This window comes from Galeopterus variegatus, unplaced genomic scaffold, assembly GCF_000696425.1.
Source record: "Galeopterus variegatus unplaced genomic scaffold, G_variegatus-3.0.2 Scaffold3192, whole genome shotgun sequence".
In the NCBI taxonomy this organism is placed as follows: domain Eukaryota; kingdom Metazoa; phylum Chordata; class Mammalia; order Dermoptera; family Cynocephalidae; genus Galeopterus; species Galeopterus variegatus.
Genome location: NW_007729303.1, coordinates 158,744 through 173,299, shown reverse-complemented (window position 1 = coordinate 173,299; position 14,556 = coordinate 158,744). Strand labels below are relative to the sequence as shown.

General features: G+C 39.5%; 1 protein-coding gene across 1 annotated transcript in view; it reads left to right on the top strand.

Annotated features, from left to right (window-relative positions):
• The window catches only part of RAB27A (RAB27A, member RAS oncogene family), a 79,326-nt gene that overhangs the window by 19,298 nt on the left and 45,472 nt on the right, over positions 1 to 14,556 (top strand). Inside the window, exon 2 of the mRNA XM_008584264.1 lies at positions 7,041 to 7,161. The gene's annotated coding sequence lies outside the window, so the exon portion shown is untranslated. The remainder of the gene's footprint in view (positions 1 to 7,040; positions 7,162 to 14,556) is intronic.

Here is a 14,556-nt window from a genome sequence, read left to right as displayed (position 1 = left end):
GGCTTTTGCCAGCTCCTGCTCCCTGAGCTCGGCAGCCTCCTGCCTGGACATGGCTGGGATTTGAAACAGTCGGAACGGTTTTTTCTTTCTCTCATCATGGCTTCTCCTGCCTTCATGCACTCTGTAGGTCTCTCCTCCTCTTCCCCTGAGCTCTAGTGGCCCCAGCTTGGCTGTTGTTGCTTTTTTATAGTTGTAAATTTGTTGATTTATGGGAGAGAGGGATGCTGGGGACCGTCTATTCTGCCATCTTGACCAGAAGTTCCTGGTAACTTTCTTTTTTTTTTTTTTGGTCCTTTTTGAGACTGGCCGCACCGCGCTCAGCCAGTGAGCACACTGGTCATCCCTATATAGGATCCGAACCCGCAGCGGGAGCGCTGCTGCGCTCCCAGCACCGCACTCTCCCGAGTGCGCCACAGGCTCGGCTAAAAGACATGCACTTTCTTCCTGGTAACTTTCTTTTTTTTTCTTTTTTGGCTTTTTTCGTGACCGGCAATGGGATCGCAACCCTCGGTGTTGCGCCTGCACCTCGCTCAGCCAGTGAGCGGCCGGTCTGTATGTGGGATCCCAACCCTCGGTGGGAGCGCCACTGCGCTCCCAAGTGGCGCACTGTAGCAGTGCGCCACCAGCCCGGCCCCCCTGGTAACTTTCTTAAAGTAAGTTTGTCCTTGTGTTTGTGGGGTGCACAGATGTGAGCAACTTCCTCCAGACTGTAATTAATATCTATGGAGTACTGAGTTGCCTCAGCTTTTGGGATCAGAAATAGTATTTTATCTGTTTGGTGATAAGAGCCCTTATTTTTCAAGGATAGAATGGACATATTTAGGGAATGATTTGGCAATCCATTAGAAGACTGAATGATTTGGTGCCATTGCAAAGAAAAAAGTGAGATGCAAATCAAAAATGAATTTCAGATCTGATGCCTGATGTCCTTCTTTGTGAGGTAGCATGCCGATTTCTGTCTGCAAGTTTAGAAGCAGCTACTGGCATAAATCCTCCAGGGCTCCCACAATGTGAAAAAGACATGTGTATGAAAAGATGGTGGAAAACTGCCATGCCTTTGTCCAGTAAAGAAATCAGCAATATTCAACTGTTAAATTAAAAAAAAATTTTGGTGGCTGGCTAGTATGAGGATCCAGACCCTTTGACCTTGGTGTTATAACACCATGCTCTAACCCACTGAGCCAACTCACCAGACTTAAAATGTTTCTTAGTCCCTGAAACAAATTGTGTAGGACAAAGGTGGAAAGAAATTCACAAAAGCAAACATTTCAGCTTCCGGGGACCGTGGTAGATAAAGCAAATTACAGGTTATGTTTCTATGAATACTTTCTTTTGCCACCTGACATTAAACTTAAAATGTTTCTTAGTCCCTGAAACAAATTGTGTAGGACAAAGGTGGAAAGAAATTCACGAAAGCAAACATTTCAGCTTCCGGGGACCCGTGGTAGATAAAGCAAATTACAGGTTATGTTTCTATGAATACTTTCTTTTGCCACCTGACATTAGAGTTGATAATAACAATGTACAACTGAGTCCAGTAGCTACAGCTACCATGTGTCAGGAGTTCTACAAGTGTTCTCTCATTTAATCTTCAATAGCCTTTTAAAGTAGATATTATCCTTCCTTTTACAGATGATGAAACAGGTGCAAAAGTACTAAGTAATCTGCCCAGTGCTGATTTAAGGTTTCCAAGGATACAGGAATTTCAGTGCCAGTCCCTAGGAGACTGGGATGGTTGGTCACCAGGGGTGTCACCCAGCCTGCTGACCCACAGTTGATAATAAGGAAGTTAGCCCAAAGGGTTGTAAGCACTCAGTTAATATACTGAAACTTGCCAACCTGCCTCACAGAGAGACATTCAGAACATTTCTTAGTGTTCATTTTCTCTATTTTATATGGTTTTAATAAGTTTTGTTGTTTAGTTTCTGGGAAGGATTGTTCAAGGAAGGCACACTGATTACTGTGGTGAGGGACAACTGCCTGACTGAGAGCAAAGGTGGGGGCAGGGAGGATGAAAAAGAAACTAATAAAAGGCACAAAATCAATACAGTGGTTGGGAGCCATTTATTACAGGGGCAAACATACCTTAAGAAGAAAAGCTATTATTGAACATTCCTATGTGCCAAACACGATTTTCGGCACTTTATAAGTGTTACTTAATTCAATCCTTACAAAATAATCCTATTATTATTTCTGTTCCACAGATGAGGCAACTGAGGCAGAGAAGTTAAGTAACTTGCTCAAGGTCACACAGCCAGTGAGTGGTAAAACTGAGCCCAGGTCCTCAACATCCTGCTTCAGTGGAGGTCATAGCATGGCCAGTTAATGATACTTATTGTGATGTCCTGAATCATCCAAGAAAAAAAAAGCATGGGGATTACATTTTATTTTGTATTAATTAATTTAAAAAATTTTATCAAGGACATAGTTTTAACATGGACATAGTTCTACATGGCCTGTTACACAAAACCAGCAGACTCCCTACCCCACCACACAGCCCATTCCCTGCTCCTGAGTCAACTGCTCAACTCTCGCAGTTAGCTGACTTTGCCAGTACTTACATACCTAGTCTCTAAATGATGTACTAATATTTCTATGGGCGATTTTCCAGTTTTAGGCATTATCTATTGACACTTTATTATGGAATAAGAAAATTGAGCTCATTTCCATCCCTTCCTTCTCTCCAAATAGTTACGTAATAATTTTAGTTAGATTGATATGTCATGCATTTATTGTTTTTATCTTTTGGCCTTCCCTCTTAGGCTGAGAAGAATCTCCTGAGAAGACCATATTAACCACCTACGCATGGAGTATGCCTGCATCTGGGGAGTCCATGTTTTAAAATTTTTTTATTTTATCATTTACTTGTATATATTTGTGGGGTACAGTGTGTTGTTTCAATACATGCATATACTCTACAATGATTCACTTAGGGTAGATAGCATAGTTTTGTACCCATTTGTCCATCAATTCTCCCCACCTCCAGTTGATTTTTGCATATGGTGTAAGAATCTAATTTCATTCTTGTGCAAGTGGATATCCAGTTTTCCCAACACAATTTATTAAAGAGACTATCCTTTCCCTGTTGTGTATTTTTGGCCCCCTCATTGAAAATTAGTTTAATGTATGCTTGGGTTTATTTCTGGGCTCTCTATTCTAATTCATTAGTCTATGTGTCTGTTTTTAATGCCAGTACCATACTGTTTTCATTACTATAGTTTTGAAATACAATTTGAAATCAGGAAGTGTGATGCCTCCAGCTTTGTTCTTAAAATTGCTTTGGTTTTTTGGGATCTTTTGTGGTTCCACATGAATTTTAGGATTATTTTTTCTATTTCTGTGAAAAATGCCATTGGAATTATTTTATTAGTTAGTCTAGCTAAAGGTTTGTCTATTTTGTTTATCTTTTCAAAAAACCAATCTTAGTTTTGGTGATCTTTTCTATTGTTTTTCTAGATTCTGTATCATTTATTTCTTCTCTAAGCTCTATTTTTCCCTTCTTCTAACATTGGCCTTCGTTTGTTCTTCTGTTCTTATTCCTTAAGGTGTAAGTTCAGGTTGTTTATTTTTTTCTTAAGGTAGGCATTTATTGCTGTAAACTTTCCTCTTAAAATTGTTTTTGCTGCATCCCATAAGTTTTGGTATGTGTTCTTCCATTTTCCTTTGTCTTATGTTTTTTGATTTCCCTTTTGATTTTCTTTGGCCTGTTGGTTGTTCAGGAGTGTGTTGCTTAATTTCCACATATTTGTGAATTTTCCAATTTTTCTCCTGTTATTGGTTTTAGTTTCATATCAATGTGGTGAGAGAATGTACTAAATATGATTGCAGTCTTCTTTTATTTGTTGAGACTTGTTTTGTAACCTAAGATGTGATCAATCCTGAGGAATGTTTCATGTGAACCTGTGAAGAATGTGTATTCTGTTGTTGTTGGATGGAATGTTCTGCATATGTCTCTTTGGTCCATTTGCTCTATACTGTTGTTCAAGTCCACAGTTTCTTTCTTGATTTTCTGTTTGGCTAACCCATCTATTGTTGAAATCAGCATATTGGAATCCCCTACTATTATTGTATTGTGGACTATTTTCCCCTTCACTTTGTCTAACATTTGCTGTGTATATATTTACGTGATCCAATGTTGTGTGCATATATATTTACAATTGTTATATCCTTTTGATGTGTGGATCCCCTTATCACTATATAAGTATCTTTTTGTCTCTTGTAACTGTTTTTGACTCAGTCTTTTCTGACAAGTACAGCCACCACTGCTCTCTTTTGGTTTCCATTTGCATGGGATATCTTTTTCTACCCTTCCACTTTCAGTCTATGCTTGCCCTTAAATCTAAAGTGAATCTCTTATGTGCAGTAAATAGTTGGATTTGTTTCTAAATCTATTCTGTCAATCTATGTTTTTTGATTAGAGAACTTAATTCATTTTCATTGAAAGTAATTATTGATAGGTAAAGATTTATTATTGCCATTTTCTTCATTGTTCTCTGTTTTGAAGTTTTTTGTTCCTTTTTTCTCTTGGTTTGCTAAGCTGCTTCTTAATCAGACTTCCACCATTCTGTCTGTTTGGAGCCCCAAATTTGCCCTCTCCCAATTTCCAAAGATTTTGGGACTCTGAATCCCTGACACTTTCTGGAGAGTCTATGATGAGTTGCTTCTTGGATTTCCCTACTGGCAGATAAGGGATCAGCTTTCCCAGGGCTGCTAACCAGTTACCTTTTGTTCATCTACTTTCTAGCTTCCAACATTTTGTTGCTTCCACTCACTTGATCTTTGTCCTTGTGAGTTTATGTCTAAAAGAAATGAAACTCTCTTTATTATTATGTTAGTGAGATTTTTACTAACCAGTTACCTTTTGTTCATCTACTTTCTAGCTTCCAACATTTTGTTGCTTCCACTCACCTGATCTTTGTCCTTGTGAGTTTATGTCTAAAAGAAATGAAACTCTCTTTATTATTATGTTAGTGAGATTTTTGGGAGGTAGCTGAACTACATGTTCATATTTAGTATGCCATCTTTATCCTAAAGTTTGAAAGACATTTTAGAAAGCTTTTCAGTGCAAAGGTATCCAAAAAAGTTTTTGTTGATTTGAAGGGAAGACCAACAACTTCATGAAAAATAGTATCGTCTAAATTTTACTTGCTGTTCCAAGTGTAGTTCTAGGACTAGAAACATCAGTATTACCAGGGCATCACTCCAGTGCTTGTTAGAGATACAGAACCCTGGGCCCCACATAGGCATATTGAATCAGAATTAGCATTTTAAAAGAGACTTAGGAGATTTTTATACACACTGAAGGCTGAGAAGTACAAAAATAAAACTTTACTCAACTTTTTTTTTTTTTTAAAGATGACCGGTAAGGGGATCTTAACCCTTGATTTGGAGTTGTCAGCACCACGCTCAGCCAGTGAGCGAACCAGCCATTCCTATATGGGATCCGAACCCGGGGCCTTGGTGTTATCAGCACCGCTCCTGAGTGAGCCACGGGCCGGCCCTACTCAACTTCTATTGCAATTAAAATAAGCTAACATGAATGAATTTTAATCTAGTATTTAAAATTCTTGGTTCATTTACTTACAAAATTATTCTCCAAATTCTAGACATTGTTGAGAGATAATAAAAAGTAATACATAAATTTTCATGAAAATTTCAGTCACCATCTCTCCCTTTATAAACCATGTCTATACATCTCAGTCAGCATCACATATGAAACAAAAATTCCATTTCACTTACCAGGAGATGTCAAACTGGTTATGTTCAGACTTTTTTAGTTGTACATAGTTCTTGAGGTTTGTGGTTGGATTTTGTAGATTTGACATATTGAGTCTTCAGTCACATGTTGAGCTAAAATGAGAGGTAGCTTCCCCTAGAGACAAGGGATAGATTGATTAGATATATGCTCAGAGTCTTACCCAATGATTAATAAGTGCTCAATAGGTGATTGTGGGATGAATGAATCAAAGATAAATAAGACGCAATCCCTGCCTTCAAGATATTCACAAACCAGCAAGAGAGACCAAAAAATAAATTTGATAATTATCATACAGGGGTGACCAGTTCTAGAAATAGTAAGCACAGAGAAGCACAGAGAAGGGGCGTCTAACTCAGCACTGCTGGTAGAAGAAGGAGCCAAAGGGCTAACTAAGTCTGTTGGTGAACAAAACTTGGAGGGTGCAGAGCAGTGGCTCTGACAATTTAGTGTGTATTGGAATCACCTGGAGTGTTTGCTTGTTAAAGCACAGACTGCTGTGTTCCATTTCCTGATTGGTGGAGTGAGCCCAAACAAGTTCGTAGCATATGCTGATGATGCTAGTCTTTGGACCACATTTTGAGAACCACTGGTTTACACATTTACAAATAGTTCTGGTGGTTGGACTCTACCAGCTCATAGGTGGGAGGTAGGGAGTGGTAGGTGATACTGAAGGAAGAAGCCTAAGGAGTAGAAATTTCATTGCAGAGGTTGTAGGGAGCAATTAAAAGGTTTTACAGAGGAGATTGATGGACTTCCATTTGCCTTTTGGGAAGATCTCTTTGGTGCCGTGTGGAGGATGGATCTGAGGTGGGACTAGGGTAGGGATCAGAAAACCAAACGGTTTATTATAGCCATTCAGACAAAAAATAATAAAAACTTGCAATAAAGGCAAGAAGAGGAAAGTCCCTTAGGACTTGGTGGCCAATTGGAAGAGGGAGGGGAAGGAGTCAGTGAGGACCATCAGATTTGTAGGGGTGTGTGTGTGGGAATTGTGTTACTCAAAACACAGGAAGAGAAGTGGGTCTGAAGCAGGTTTGGGAAGAAGAGCAAAGGTGGTAAGCTGAGTGTCAGGACATAATGAATTTGGGACAGCTGGGTGGACGTGTTTGCTTGTTAAAGCACAGACTGCTGTGTTCCATTTCCTGATTGGTGGAGTGAGCCCAAGAATGTGCATTTCAAACAAGTTCGTGGATGGAGCGAACTGCTTTTCAAAAGATCCTTTTGAAAAACGTTTATAAGTAGGCCATTCTGACTTTAACATTTCTTTTTATCTTAACATTAGACAAAAAGTAAACTTCCTGAAGAGGACATGTGATTGGAAGTTGTCATTCGTTGAAGTGTTGGCAACTCCAGGTCTCTAAAGTTTTAGAAAAACACAACGAACGGTTCTCTACCCTGTTAAGGTATGGTTTCGCATTTATTATTTTTTCTTGTAGTGGTTTTGACCTCTGCCATGCCAGTTTTCACATGTCAAACTACGTGCATTTTAGCATAAAATATCATTCACATAGTATTATTTTTTTAACCAAAGACTTCACAATGTCTGCTAAATTTCTTGGGATTAGTTTGGAAAGTGCATTTTCAACGACGGGGGAGTGGGTGTGAATACTTACTGCATTCTTCCTTTCTTTTCTGTACTTTAATAAAGTGACAAGGTTTTTATTCTCAGATAACATGTTGAGTAAGAGAACTGACTAAGGAATTGAATTATTCTAAAAGGCTTGCTATCCACTGAGGATTTTATTTACAAAAATTCAAGCTTATTGGAATTTCATTTTTAGTATTATTAATAGCTTTATTGGAAGAATGTAAGTATGTGTTTTAGTATAAGGTATATTTTTTCTCTGAATTAAGCCTGCCTTCAAATTATTGTTAATTTTGTTAGGTTTGATAGGGTATTGTGGATATGTTAGGAAAGGTCCATATATTTTTTTGTTTTGTTTTGTTTTTTTGGCAACTGGCCAGTATAGGGATCAAACCCTGGACCTTGGTGTTACCAGCACCATACCCTGACTAACTGAGCTAACCGGCCAGCCCCCTATTTTAGAGGTGCATCATGAAGTATGCAGGAGTGAAAGACTTGGGAGACGCATATGATGGGAGGTTTTATTATACAATTCTCTCTACGTTTGGATGTTGTATTACTTTTCTAGGGCTGCCATAACAAAGTACCATAAACTGGGTGGCTTCAACAACAGAAATTTATTGTCTCCAAGATCAAGGTGTAGGCAGGGTTGGTTCCTTCAGAGGGATGTGAGGGAGAATCCGTTCCAGGCCTGTCTCCTTGGCTTGGTGATGGCCATTTTCTCCTTGTGTCTCTTTATGTCATCTTCCCTCTGTGCATGTCTGTGTCCAAATTTCCTCTTCTCATAAGGACACCAATCATTTTGGATCACAGGTCCTCCCAGCCCCCGTGACCTCTTGATTACCTGTCTAAAGTTCCTATCTCCAAAAAAGGTACATTCTGAGGTACTGGGAGTTAAGATTTCAACGTGTGAATTTGGAGAGAAAACAATTCAACCTGTACCAGATATGTCTTAAACATTTCATAATATCACATTTTACAGATTTGCCTCCAAATGCTTGCAATAAACATTTGTTAAACCCAGCACCTGGACTGTGCTGGATGTTGAGTGTGGGAAGATGAATAAGACATGGTTTCTGCTCATGAACCCATGGTTTAGTCAAATGCATGAATCTAACTTCGTGAGTGTGTATTTTCTTTGCACAAGCTCATGCTTTTCATGTAGGAGTGAACCCAGAGCCCCATTATCAGAAGTCATTGTAGGAAAGAGCCTTGAGTAAAAGCTGATGATCTCTGTCAAGATTCTTGGTTTATAAATACCAAAAAAAAAAAAAAAAAAAAGTCTTGGAGAGGAGTGTTTATGATGGGATCTCATTCATACGTCCAGGTTGGATTTAATATATTCTAAAAGTGTTTGTTCCCATCTTGTTTGCTTTCTCTGTCTCTACCACCTTCTCCTTGTCCCTTCTAGACATAGTGTTCAGTGACCCTGCAGCCATTAGTGTGCAAACATTTTTTTCTTCTTTCTTGCTGCTGATGCCCACAAGACAGGAACTGTGGCAGAAAGGGAAAGAACAGGCTGATGAAACCTTGCAGCCCGCGATGGCACCATGGCAACCAGGCCTGATCACATTAGCAGGTCCCAGGGGAGCTGGGGACTGCCTCGCTCTGCTGCTGTTTCAGCTTCTGCCCTCTCCAGACCCTCCGCGTCTGAGTGCTCAAAGAGGAAATGGTCACCAGTGCTCCCCTGCCACCCTTGTTTCTGTTTTCTCTTAGGATTAAAGCTTCGTGGGCTATCTGCCCATGTTTTGCTTCTTTCCTTCTTCCTCCCTCTGAACCTTGTTAATTTAGAGCCAGAGCCTGGGGTATAGCATACGTGGTAGTTGATGAGTCATATGAAGCCCATTAAAAACAAAAGCTGATTATCGCAGGGGCCATTATTTATTTGCACCGTTTTTGCCAGAGGACGCTTTCTTCGATGTCCCTGGCGTTGCTGCCACATGGCTGGGGCCCTGCCGGGTGGGCAGAGCAGAGGTCCCGGCAGAGACTGGGGCTGGCAGGCAGCGGGCGATGAATGAGATGAGGAGCTACTTGAGAGAGGACCTCACACTGCTGCTGCTTCTCTGACATGGATACAGATCATCCTTCTGAGAGCTGAGAATACCAATTTTTTGTTTGTTTTTTCTTGCCTTCACCATTTCATACTCTTATCAGGCTTCCCTTCTTGCTGAAGTAATCTGGGCAGGGATCCTGTAGCTGTCCTTTAGCTGGATTCATCAGACAGCAAATAGTGAAGGGATTCCATGTTTTCACAAGGAGAAAGTCCAGACTGCTTTGAGCTTTCACCTCTGTGGTTTGGTGGCCAACCCAGCCTGTGGACTAGCACTGCTTGCAAACTCTTCTTCCTGGTTTCCTTCTGGGATCTTTCTTCACTCTGATGTCCATCTCATGGGGCTCATGGCCTCACAAAACACAACCATGTTGATGACTCTAAAATTCATACCCTTATTCTTCTTTTGAGCTCTAGTTTTGTTTTCCAAATACCAAACACGAGTTCCTAGATGTCTCTCAGACATGAGGGACATTTAATTGGTTATGTCCCATAGAGTATGTAATAGTTGAGAGTGTGCCTGCATTCAAATCTCGGTTCTGCCATTTACTGGCTGTTTGACCTTGGGCAAGTTTCTTAACCTTTCTGTGTATCAGTTTTCTGATGTGTATTGGTATCCGTACCTTAGAAGCCTTACAGAGTTGTTGTGAGGACTAAATGAGATAGTACTTTAAAGTGTTTAGAAAAGTGCTCAGTGTTAGTTATAATAATCATCATTTTCTCAAACCATCGTTTCCCATCTCGGTTAATGACAGCACCATTTACTCAGTTACCAAACTAAAAGTTTTGATTATCTTTAACATCTATACTAGTCAGTTAAGAAGTTATATTGATTTCTACCTCTTAAGTGTATCTTAATCTCTTCCTTTTTATCCCTACTGTCACCGACACAATTCAGACCTTGGGTTCTGGTGAGGGCCCTCTTCTAGGTTGCAGATTCCTGACTTCTCACGGTATCCTCACATGGTAGAAATACAGCTCTTTGGCCTCTTCTTATAAGGGCGCAATTCAATTCATGAGGGTTCCACCCTCACGACGTAATTACCTCCCCAAATCTCCACCTCTAAACCCTCATATTGAGGGTTAGATTTCAACTTATCAATTTTGGGGAGACACAAACATTCAGTCCATAATGCTGTAGCCTCCTGATGTCTCATGGCTGCCAGACAGATCTTTCTTAGATTGAGGGTTAGATTTCAACTTATCAATTTTGGGGAGACACAAACATTCAGTCCATAATGCTATAGCCTCCTGATGTCTCATGGCTGCCAGACAGATCTTTCTTAAGCAAAAGTCTCATATTCCTCTCCTACGTGAAAGCCTGTGGTGGCTTTCCATCGCCCAGAGGAAAACACACAAATGTTTTAATGCCATCTCAGAGTGCTTTCAGGCCTAGGTCCCAAGCCCTCTCCCATCCTTTCAGCCTCTGTTCTGGGCACACCCTCCCCCATCTCCATGCACCCCTTTAGTCATGTCCATCTGCTGAAGTCCCCTCGATGCACCACAAGTGACCTCCTTTAGCTTCTTATACCTTTGCAGTGCAACCCACCCCTGTTCAGCCCAACACATGTGCTCCATCTCCATGGCTTTAAACCTGGTCTATTTTTTTGTACTTTAAATATCAGGCATCCCTTACCAAATTTCATCAAAAATCAGTTACACCTTTTGGATTGGCATCAATGATCATTTTGTTTATAGCTTTTGTTATCTTTAAAGGACAATGCTAACTTGACTAACATATGAGGCAAAGTCCTTCTTCTCCACATTATCCTGTGCACTGTATAGTTTTCGTCCACTCACATTTGTCACTTGTCCCTTGGTGTGCCTGGATGCTCTTTTTTTTTTTTTTTTTTCTTTTGGCGGCTGGCTGGTGTGGACATTCACATTTTGAATTTAGTCCTTGGCTCAGATGCCCTACTAAAGCTTTTCTGGTTTCTGCCCAGGCATAGAGCGCTTCTCCTCCTCCTTCTGGCCCCATCCCCCCGCTCGTCTGCTTCCCCAGCATTTTGTGCTTACTTCTGTTACAGTTCTTGTTTCACTGCATATTCATTGTTCCTTTTCATTTACAGCTTATCTATCAGGCTGTTGCTGTTCTAGAGCCACATTCTTGGTGCTTAATGTAGTGACGAGTATGTGGCACGTCCTCATTGCCTGTTTGTTAGATGTTTGATGATGTGCTCCTAAGCTGCTGCCTGAATTTCATCCACTCAGACCAGGCTCTCCTGTCCCTGATGTGGGTTGAGTGGCATCTGGTTGGTGGTGCCCATCTCATATCAGCAGGGACAAAGCAACCCCTTGTTGATCCCAGCTTGATTTTTGGTCTGTGTCCATGCCTGGTTCATGCCTTGGACAGACACATAGATTGCTGGATGAAAATAAAAACAGGCTCTTCTGCCTCAGTGGCTTCAAGCTTTGCTGGTATATCTTTAGGTTGTCAGCAGAGGCCAAGTCACGTATCAAACTTCATTTAAAATTATTAACAGCTTTTGGATCGGTATGTATATCCATTGTTCTGCATTTAATATCTGTTATATTTGAAGGACTTTTCATATATATTTCTTGGGAATACTCATGTGTGTGTCATGGACAGTAAAACCCTTTCCCACATCATCCTATGCTTTATAATTTTGGTAGCCAAGTTTGTTTTTCTCCAGAACAAGTTAAGTTCTGTTAAAATATCAGATTTCCATCTAGTCTAGTTCTTAGAGTTCTGAAAAGTGTTTAAGAACTAAGAGTGATGAAGTGTTTGTAGAACTCACAAAACGAGGATTTACTGTTTTTAGAAAATTTACTGCTGGTAGTAGTTGGGGGCTCTTTGGAGTCAGGGGTGGACTACATTGTTGTATTCTCTTGTCATGTTTAATGTGCTTTTCTTAGGACTAAAGATTCTAGAACTTTGTTATGGAGTTGTTTGCTGATTTCTACTTGTTTTGCATAAGTGCCCCTTTTCATTTTTAGATCATGCCTATTCTAACTCTTTGTTCAATAGATGCATTTCATAGAGTTAAATGAAATACAGACTTTAGGATAATTATATACTATAGGCTAATGAAAAAAATTGGCAATTTTTTTTTTAAAGTAGGTCCTAAATTAATAGCCAGAGTTTAGAAATTTGGCTCCAACTTCTTTAATTTTAAAAATTAAGGTGCTGGCCAGTTAGCTCAGTTGGTTAAAGCATGGTGCTGATAACACCAAGTTCTCAGGGTTCAATCCCTGTATTGGCCAGTCACCAAAAATAAGAAAAAAAAAAAAAAAATTAAGATGTGGTTTTGAGACATGGCCTCGCCCCTTTAACAGATAGTGTTGAATTACAAAAGACATAGCATCATTCCTATATCTCTTAGATGCTTGCCGTTTTTGAAATCTAATTACTAGGTGTTATAATGGAGGATCTCAAGCCCTAGTGCTTAAAGTTAAATATAGTATTGAAAAGAAAACTCAAAAGATAGCTAATGAACTTTTGATGTTTCTTTGAAGGGCGAAACACCCTCTTAGTTGAAAACTTCCTATAATAATTACTTCTGCCTCTAAGTGACTGCATCTCAATTAACCTTTATTTTTAGCCCAAGACAAGAGCAACCTATATAAATGTAATGTGGTACATTTTGAAGACTGGTTTTGGGTGACAGCACCTCAAGAATCTGCCACTTATTAGGTATTTTACTTTTTAGACACTGAAATACTTGTTAATTACTCTGAGAACTACCTCCTCCATCCTCTACTCCAAGGAGAATGTACAAGGAGGAAACAGAATGACTTGGGAAGAGAAATCCTGGGTAGAAAGTATAAATCAATAGCAGAAGCCAGGAAAGTGAGAGAAGAAACTAGAAGAAAGGAAAGTTATATATCAAAAGGAGAACAAATGTAAAAACTGGTAGATTAACAGACTGAAGGAGAAAAATCACATCATCTCCTCAATATGTGTAGAAAAAGCCTACAGTGAATGTTATTCTTAACAGTGAAACATTGGAATCAAGACAACACTTCCTGTATCACCATGTCTGTTCACATTTTTTTGTGTGGAGGTTTTAACTAGAACAGTAAGACAGGAAATATAAATAAAAGGTATAAAAATTAGAAAGGAAGAGACAAAATTTATTTTTACCTAATATGTATAACAAATTCTTAGAATCAATGTGGCAAAGTAACAAATAGAAGATGTAAATTTACGATATCAGAGTAGTGACAAAAATATAAAGTTCCAATTAATAAGTTGAAAAATGTAGATCTTTCTAAAGAGAAATTATTTATTGAAAACTTTAAAAAAAGATTCATTTTTTGGATAGACTGTGTTTTAGAGCAGTTTTAGTTTCACAGTAATATTGAAATCACAGTAATATTGAAAGTATGGAGAGTTCTCACATACCTCTTTCCTCGCACCCCACTATGCACAGCCTCCCCCACTATCAACATCTCATACCACCATACCAGAGTGATACTGTATTAGCTAGCCCATTTCTGTTGCTTATAACAGAATACCTGAAACTGGGTAATTTGTAAAGATGTTTATTTATTATGGTTTTGGTGGCTGAGAAGCCCATGGTGCAGGGAACATATTTGGTGAGGGCCTTTTATTTGGTGGTGACTCTCTGCAGGGTTCTATGGTGATGTAGGCAATCACATGGCAGAAATGGCAAGAGCTCTCTCATGTGTTCCTTATAAAGCCACAGCCCACACTTGTTACTACATGAATGGATTAATCCATTCACGAGGGCACAGTCCTCACAGTCCAATCTCTCGAAAGCCCCACCTTTTGAATATCATATTTGGATTTCCTACCCTCTTAACGCTGATAGAATGGGGATCAAGTTTCCAAGATGTGAACTTTTGGGGGACTCATTTGACCTATAGAAGGTACATTTGTTACAATTGATGAACCTACGTTGACCCATCATTATCACCCAAAGTCCATAGATTATGTTAGGGTTCACTCTTGGTGTTGTATAACAAATGTGTGATGACATCTATCCACTATTTTGACAAATGTATAATGACATCTATCCACTATTATAGTATCAGCAGAATAGGTTCACTGCCCTAGAAATCCTCTGTTCTCAGCCTATTTATCTCTTCCTGCCCCCAACCCTTGATAACCACTGTTTTTCTTACTCTATCCATAGTTTTTTTTTTTTTTGTCTTTTGTCTTTTTTCCGTGTCCGGCAA